Below are 9,617 nucleotides of genomic sequence, written 5' to 3' on the forward strand. Positions count from 1 at the left end.
TCTTATCTAACCTTAGAGCAACATTCTATGTGATAAGAATTATCCTTAATTTACAGATGAAATGGAGTCCCAGAGAAGCCTGGTGACTTGTCCAAGGTCACAAAGCTAGAGAACAATTGAGGAATCAATCGTTGGTTTACCTAACTTCCAAGATCTTTCTTCTAAACACAATATTAGATGTTTCTTTTAAGGTGATCTTACTTCTGGAAAGTTATTAAATTATACATGCCTTTGGTCAGTTTCCAATATATCTTTCTGGAAAGTACAGATATATACAGCTTGAAAATACAACTTGAAATACAGTTGTGTTTGAAAATATAGCTATGGTACCCCAGCTTAGTATGGGAATATTCACACTAAAGATCAGGATGAAGTCTGCCCCACTACAAATTTTATTTCTAAAAGATTCATGAAAAATCTTACACAAAAACATTCATCTTCAATTACTGTCTTAGCCACTGAGAACAGCTTGTTGAGATGCGTAGTGAGTAAGTTATGAAACACATTGCCTGTTATAAGCAGACTCTCAATAAATTATTGTTGAATTGAAGGTAATAGATGAATTATGCATAGGTATGTGAGTTAAAACTTTTGCCATTTTCCCCAAATCACTTTTGATATATAAATATTGTCCTTACAAGCTGAATTTGTAGTATGAACTTAATTAATATGTATTATTGATTGCTTTAAGTACTTTTTCTGGGATTCTCTAGTAAAAACAAAGAGTAATAATTACTTAAATAGATCATACTTAAGCTCTCAATATTACTCAACTGGCATATATGTCGATCATTGGGAGCTAAAAAAAACCAAAACTGCTGCTAGATATATGGATAAGGAGGTAAGTACATGGAAGGACTTTCTAAGTTGCAAGAACTTTCTTCTTTCATGTGTGATGTACTTGAGGCAGTCAGATTCCACCTGGAAGATGTTGATACTGACAAAGATTCTCTTTGACCAAATTCCAGCCAGGGTTCTCTGAGCTCTTGTCTCTGCTAGGTCTAAACTCTGCCCTACAGTGACTTGAGACACAGCCTCTGTCTCCCAATTTCTGCAGGAGGATAGAATCCTAAGCTTGATAATTGCCAGCTAGCAGACCCAGCTGGCCCAATTGCATCTACACTGACCAACCCTTGGTGATTCTTCACTTCCCAGAGTCTACTGAGCACCCACTTGCCCCCTTTTCTAATCCATGATTCTTCCTTCAGTATGTCCAGTCATCTCTACAAATCAAAGGAGGGTTCAGTGCAAGATGCATTCTTTTCCCCATTGCAATAGCTATTACTAATTAAAATCTGTCGTCACTTTAACTGGTGTCCAGCTTTGTTTATCTTTGACAATAGCTTAGCAAACAAGTGATCATCTTTAAACTCAGGTATTGGGAAACTGAATGTAGATGAGTCAGTATTCTGAGGTGAAATGTCAACTCTCATGTAAAATAATAGATTGCTGAAAGGAAGAATGATTTGCATCATATCGAAATTGAGATAATATAAAGTAGACCAGCAATGTTCTCCACTTTTACTTGCAAGGATAGACACAGTCTAAAATACATTCATTATGTAAAATGTTTTCTCTGAGAGAGCAAACATTTTTTTTTCTGTACCTCCACTGCGTATAAAATTGCTCAACTTCTATATAAATAGTCTTTTGTTTATGATGGACTTAATATTTATCCTTTGGAAAATACAGAACATATTATAAATGGAAAATATTACATATATTCACCACCCTTAGCCACTGTTAGTACATTGTAGCATTTCTGCTATGCATTTTTCTGTTTTCTTACAATTAACATTATATCACAAAAGAGTCTCCTGTGTCATTAGCAATTCTCAAAAGCCTGTATTTATTGCCTACATATACCAATATATGCATGTATGTAGCACAGTTAATATGATACCTTTAATCTGTATTAGTTCTGATGTACTTGCTAGAGAATAGTACAGAAACGAATATCTGGATTGACAAATAATTTCATTCATTGGACTATTTTTTTAGGCTTCATTTGTAGAAGTGACATTATGGATTCAAAGCGCAGAAACATGTTATGGTTTTGACATATATTGCCAATTTGCTTTCTTTCCCGCAAGTCCATCCCAAGTGAGAACTTCTTCGGAAATACGAGAAATTGTTATCTATACACATCCTTTAAAAAGTTTCTCCTTTTGAGTTTTTTTCTCATCTGATAGGTTAAAAATGGTCTTTTATATGGGCATTAATTTATTTCTTTGATTACTGGTGAAGCAGAACTAAATCCCCCAAAGAGAAATTCAGGATGAAAGTAAGGCTGGGGAATATAGCACAAAAGCCATAATGAAGTCTTTCCTGGATACCTTTTAAAATAGACAGATGTTTATATCCCTTGAGAGGTTTCATCTCATGCCACCCGACAAAAAGAAAACATCACAGTCCTAGGGCATCACCTTTTGTAGTTCACTAAACCAGTGTTTCTCAAATTGTCCTTCAGCTTAGCCATCCTCAGCTCCAGTGGAATCTGATGCAGACTTTGCAGGGGGAATGATTGCTCAGGTTGAAGCAGAGGGAGGACCACAAGCCTCACAGTTTGGGGTGCTCCTGTCAGAGGAATGCCAACACAGTTTTTACATCACCTGTATGGTTAAAGAACAAACACAATGGAGGAACAGAGAGATTATACAATTTGTCGAATGTCACACAGCTCTTAGCAGGAGAACCACTAACGTTTCATAATGCTTTACAGACTTACCTACATCATGTATATTTTCTCATTTTTGTTTCTTCTACACCGCTTTAGCCCCATCCTTTTCGGCAAGGGGGAAGTTTTCCTAAAAATGTGCCATCCTATATGTTGACAATATTTGCTTCCAATATGACTCATGCCTAACTTCACAGCTGTGGGTTTCATGGTCTTCTTATAATCCAGGTCTTATTTGCTCCTAAAACATGCTCATATGCAAATACAGAGAACAGAGAAATAAAAAGGCAGGCTAAAGAAATGAGTGAAAATTGACAGAATTTTAATGTTCCAGAAGTTGCTGCATTAAAAATATAAATGTGGTTATATGAAAGAAAGAAGCATGGGAAATGTGGGTTTCCTTCTAGCCAATTATGGAACATTGGTAGCTTCCTGGTGGAGTTCATGTCAAGGGCTCTATTTTTTCTTCCACATCGAAGTAATAGTTTTTACTACTGATTTGGCAACTTTTTCAGCCTCTTAAAATATTGAGATCCCTGTTAATGGTAAAAACAGTCTTTCTTTCACATGAAAATAATGAAATTTTAAAGTGTTTTTTCTTATCAATTAATTTTATTTCCCCTCTTTTTAAATGGTATCACTTAGACTTTGCAATAAGACACATTTCAAGAAATACATAATTTATTGTTTTTTAAGTCTTTAATTGGGTCTCTGTCAGCTAAATAACTACACTGTGACATCCTGGGTCAACTCGTTTAGCTCGACTGGGTTAAAATTCTGGGCTGTTGCATACAATTCTCTCACTTAGTCATGTATGTTTGTATCAAAATTCCACAGCTCAGAAAAACAGTCCTGACTCATGGTGACCTCTGGGTCTTTGTGTGCCCAATTAGCCATTAAATATTTAACAATCTTTTGCCTTTTCAATATTGCCTCTTACATAATAGGGCCTAGAATCCTGTAACTACATTTCCCAGAACCTCTGCCAGCACTCGGAGAAATCAATTGGAGACACTTGTCTGAAATTTGGGAGGTGGAAAACAAACAGAAGGCCTGATGCCTCTTGGCAGGTTGGGGCAGGAGTGCAGGCCTTGGCCTTGGAAGCCGGGAGGCATTTCCAGTGATTCTGGGCATCCCCCTGCGAGTCAGTCACTCATGCGGAGCAGCAGGTAGCTGACCTCCCTGGCCGTTGTCTCCTGCAGTTCCTGATATCTTGAACAGCAGTAGATTTTTCCTGACCTTGCTCGCTAGGTCTCCAAATGGTTTTGAGAGCTGCTAATTTTCTGTATCAAATATTTTCCTTCTTGGAATAGCTGCTATAATGTCCGTTTCCAGAATGAAACACTGATATACTAATTTTCTTCATTTCTGGAAAAAAAAAACTGATGTCAAATTTCTTTCTAGAGTAAGTCCTTCTATTTTTGCCAAGTCAGACGAGGCCTTATTGTATTCACTTCTCTGTTAGTGTGGCATACACACTTCTGTACGCCTGTATAGTGTGTGTGTACTACTTATGAGGAGTATTGCTTGTGGTTCTGATCAAGCATGAAGATAAGATTCAGGAGCTTAAAGAACACGTGCTGGAAGAGAAAAGGCACACGGCTTATAGAAGACAGACTGCGACATGATCTGAGAGGCAGAATAGAGGGAATACAAATAGAAATTAAAAATATTTGGGGCGTCTGGGTAGCGCGGTCGTTAAGCGTCTGCCTTCGGCTCAGGGCGTGATCCCGGCGTTCCGGGATCGAGTCCCACATCGGGCTTCTCTACTGGGAGCCTGCTTCTTCCTCTCCCACTCCTCTGCTGTGTTCCCTCTCTCGCTGGCTGTCTCTCTGTCACATAAATAAATAAAATCTTTAAAAAAAAAGAAATTAAAAATACTTGAACAAGGGAGGTTTGGGAAAGTTTCATAAGAAACATGGAATTTATTTGTTAAAAGCTGACAAAGGGATGCAGTTAGAATTCAAGAAAAGGAAGGGGGCACCTAGGTGGCTCAGTGGGTTGAGCGTCTGACTCTTGATCTCAGCTCAGCTCTCGATCTCAGGGTCTTGAGTTCAAGCCCTGTGTTGGGGTCCATGCTGGGCGAAGAGCCTCCTTAAAAAAGAGACTTCAATAGAAGGATAGTGTTTTAGAGGTGTTTGAAATACTTGTAAAATAATGCGAACTTCCATGGTGGGTTGAGAGTATATTGGCAGATAGAAAGACGTTGGGACCAGTTGGTACATGGCTTTGGATGCCATACCAATGACTTTGTTGTGTATTTTAGGGTGAGCAGACTTTCAACAATCTTTGAGCATGGCAACGATATGATTCTATTGATCCTTACAACATGGGACTGTTTAGGAGAGAATAGTAAGCAGTATCTACACTTAAGAGGTGGGTAGAGGAATAGTCACCATCAACAGAAAGGTAGTTTGAGAGTTTGAGACATACTTTGGGGTATTCCAGCTGTCTAGTGAAGAGATTAAAGAGTCAAGGGTGAACACAGAATCTATTTGTTATTTCTTCCTGCTCATTTCAGGTAGAAGGAATCCAGAAATTGGACTATTTATGCCAGCTTCCGTGTATCTTTGATAAATGGGAAGTACGTGAAAGGAACTGCTTGCTTCTTCAATCCTTGCCATTCTGCTCTCAAATGTTATTACCGAATCTCATTTATCTGGGGAACAAAGGAGGGAAAGAGAGCTGCTGCAGGGGACCGTCACTCACTGGCAAGAAGGGACTAGATCTCAAGTGCAATGTTTCATCCAGTAGACGGCTTTCTTGTTCAATTAGTCTAAACTCAAACACTGGCACTTAACCTTTACCCTGCTGTCAGCTTTTGTACTCAGCATAGTGTAGGGCTACTTCTTAGGGAATAAAAACAGGATTTTATAGGCACTCACAAATATACTACTGAAGGCATGATAGAGTGGGTTGACAAACTGGAGATATAGAGCTCTCATATTTAAGGAATTATTTACAAGAAAGGAGACTGACCTCCCAAGAATCACAGTGAAATTACACACTAGTTAATGTCATGAAATCAAAGCCTGGGGAGAATAATTTGATTTTTATAGCTGGCAAGGTTTGATCCAGGGCACTGGGAGTTTTGGAAAAATTACATTCATTTTCTTATAGCAATGCGTACATAGCAAGCCGATATAACTCACGATTGGAAGGAGTATTCCTAAAGACATGAGGTGTGGAAGAGTCCATGAACCATGGATGAGACAATCAGGAGGCTGGGGGCCAGCGCTGCCTCTGAAACAGGCTTATTATGTGATTTGAGAACTTGATTTAACTCTGCTGGTCATCCATTTCCCACTTGTTTAAACTGAAGTTGAACTGAGGGGGCTTACCGTGAATTTTAAGCTCTCAAAAATTCTACCACCATGATGGAAAAAATAGTATAAAATACTTCAAAAACTCTTGTGTGTGTTCCTTGAAACTTAAGCCTCATTTCTTTTCTCAGGGATTCCTTTTATTTGCTTTTTTTTTCTTCAAGGATCTCAAGCACTGTTCCTTTGTTTTGTGAAATTCATTTTCAGTAGACTTAACGTATATTTCCGAAGATTTAATTGTTAAATTTCTTTTAATAGGGAAAATCTTTCTGAAAAAATTACACTTAGCACTTTTGTTTCTGAAGGCGTCTTCAAAATATTGGATAGTGAGTGAGCGGTAGAGGTGGAGAGAGTAATCTGAGCATGTTTGCCAAAGACATTAGTATAGGAATTGTAGTGCTCGCCGTATATTCAAATTAAATTCTGTATCGTCTGGCAAGTGTTTGAATAATTTAACAGGAAGGATGGTTACAAATAAACTGGGAACCATGCTTGTGCAGATAATGGACATCAAGGAAACTTTTTCTTTTGTGTGCATGTGAATTTCCCTTTCTTTACCACAGGTAATTCACATGTAAATTGGAAGACATTTTACTTTGACAGAAATAGCATTGCCATTTGATTTTTACTATGGATTGCCTACATTTTAATATTTTATCCTACTCATCAACTTTAAAATAGACAAAAATTTATGTGATTCCCATTTGTGTGGAAAATCTGCTATGTCAGTTTCACAAGGGGAGAATCCATTTGGCTTTGTTCTATTTATAGGAACCATTGTATTTGGTTAATATGTTTTCATAGGTTTTTCAAGCTCATATCACTTGCATGCCCTTTTCATTTATTTGCAACGATCCTTCACTTTTCATGAATAAGATTCTGAGTTTTCTCTTCATACCATCATGCAAATGACTCAATCTAAGGACAATTTTTTTTCCCTTTGTTTCTTTACTATACAGGGTGTTTTATCTCCTTCTGAACCTGAAAGCCATACTGTTTTCTCCAAGTTTTGCCAGGCTCTTACAGAAAGGAAGCTACAATTTGAAAGAAAAATGTTATAAGGAATTGAAAGCGCTCTGCACAAAGCGACAAATAAGCAGATATTTGTTTGTATTTCACATGATGTTACTGGCTATCACGGAGAGCCGTTCCTGTACGCTCACATTGTCGGCCGTCTGGTACTAATGTGGACATCTTGAGCACTTGCAGTGTGAAGATCCAGAGATCTTTTAGTTTTTAGGACCAGCTTCATAAAATGAAAGCAGAACAAACGATGCTGTTCGACAAGATAATGCATCTCTGAGGAAGCTGGGATGAGAATCTAGAAAACTACTTTTCATACCTCCATAAATAATGTTTCTCTGGGTAGCTTGAAAATTCCTCTTTTCTGTCCCATCTTTACCCCTTCGGGCTTTTGATGTCGTGCTTTTAATAATAAACTACTTCTTTCTTTTCCTTGGATTGCTGTTTTTAAAAGCAACTTTTCTTAAAATATAGTAAACATTCAAATAGTGTGCAGTTTAATAAAATCTTCACAAATTGCTCACATCTTTATAAAGAGCATAGAGATAAAGAAACAAAACACAAACTCGCCTTAATGTCTAGTGACTTTCTCTGCCAAGAGCAACTACTGTCCTGATCTCTTAACAGCATGGAATAGTTTTGCTTGTTTTTTGATATTTCTAGGAATTGGAATTATACGCTATGTACTCCTTTTTTGTCTAGATTCTTTTTTTTTCTTTCTTTTTTTTTTTTTTAAGATTTTACTTATTCATTTGGGAGAGAGAGAGTGTGTGTGTGCGAGCAAGAACAGCGGGGAGAGTCAAAGGGAGAGGGAGAAGCACATTCCTCGCCAAACAGGTAGCCGGATGGGGGGCTCCATCCCAGGACCCTGAGATCATGACCTGAGCTGAAGGCAGACGCTTAACCCGCTGAGCCACCCAGGCGCCCCTTGTCTGGATTCTTTCACTGAACATTGAGTTTATGAGATTCATCTATTTCTTTGCATATAGTTGCAGATTATTCATTCCAACTGCTATAGAAGTCCATTGTCTGATAACAGTAAAGGCTATTTTCTCTCTCAACTATTGAGAATTTTTTTTTTTTGGTTTCTATTTCTTTTGTTTTGACAAATAATGTTTACCTGAACATTTTTTTGCATGGCTTCTGGTAAACGCGAATGCAAACCTGTTGGACATATACCTATGGGTGGAATTGCTGGGTCATAGGCCTCACACATATTCAGTTCTATTAGTCACTCTCCGATAGTTTTCCAAAGTGAGTGCATCAATATAAGCACCTTCAGCAATACATGAGAGTCATAGTTTTACTACATTCTCACCTAAACTTGGTATATATTTTCTTCTTCTTCTCCTTTTCCTTCATCTTCTTTTCAAATTGTATCCATTCTAATAGGAATATAATTCTATGGAGTGATTTTTGCAGTTTCCTAATGTCTGAAAGGTTGAGTACACATTATATGCCCTTTGGCCATTGGAGTATACTTGTATGAATTTCCTTAACAAGTTTTTTGGCCAATATTTAAGTTTCATCTTGACTGCTTAGCACCTTGTAAAAATTCTTTATATTATGGATTCGATCCTTTGTCAGATATCACAAACACCTTTTCCCATTCTATGACAAACCTTTTCCTCCCTACCCATGATAATCCTTAATTATAATATGTTCTGACTCATTAAACTTTTTGTTATTATTTATGATTATTTATTTTCATGTCCTGTGAAAGAAATCTGTGCCTCTCCAAAGTCCCAAAGATATTATATGTTTTACCTTTTTCAGTTAGATCTGCAATGAACATGGTGTTAATTTTGATATGTTGTGTGAGGCTGGGATCAAGAGTCACTTTTTCCAAATGCATATCCAATTGGCACAGCGATATTTATTTTTAAAAAAGTTCTTCCTGCATTGCAGTATCATCTTTGTCAAAGTACCCATGCAGGTGTGTGGTTGCTCTCTCTTTTGAAAATATGAAACTCAGGTAAACTAAGTAGTATTTAGTGGTTTTGTATGTGTGTGTATGTACGTGTGCATGTTTGTTTTGGTTCTACTGAAATATACTTTATATATGAAAAAATTCGCTGATATTAGATATGGATTTCACTAATCATATACATTCATAGGAGCCCCGTCAAATTCTAGATAAGAGAAGTTCTGTCACTCTACAAAGTTTCCTCAGACCCCTTTGCAGCCAGCTCCCTCCAGACTACCAGCCACACACAGTCATTGATCTGCTTCCTGTCACTATAATTTTGCATTTTCAAGAATTTCATATACATATGTTCATACTGTGTAAAGTCTTCAGTATTAGACTTATTTCTCTAGCATATTTCTGAGAATCATCCTTACCGTTGTGTCTATTTGTATTTGGGTCTTTTGTATTGTTGAGTGGTATTCCATAATATGAATATACCACAGTTTGCTTATCCCTTTATCAGTTAATCAACAATTGGGTTGCCTCTAATTTTGTATTATTAGGAATAATGCTACTGTGAACATCACGAGATAAGTTTTTGTGGAGACATATGTTTTCTTGGGTTTCTCTTGGGTAATATCTTTAATGAAGCACAATGTAATACAGTGTTCTGTGATCATGGAAG

At 37.3% G+C, this 9,617-nt stretch overlaps 1 pseudogene; it reads right to left on the minus strand.

The window, feature by feature from the left end:
- Positions 1 to 8,239, minus strand: part of LOC113259269 (heterogeneous nuclear ribonucleoprotein A1-like) — a 30,167-nt pseudogene extending 21,928 nt beyond the window's left edge.
- Between the last annotated feature and the right edge of the window lie 1,378 nt (positions 8,240 to 9,617).

The sequence above is a fragment of the Ursus arctos genome, unplaced genomic scaffold (genome assembly GCF_023065955.2).
Source record: "Ursus arctos isolate Adak ecotype North America unplaced genomic scaffold, UrsArc2.0 scaffold_7, whole genome shotgun sequence".
NCBI classification, from domain to species: Eukaryota; Metazoa; Chordata; class Mammalia; order Carnivora; family Ursidae; genus Ursus; species Ursus arctos.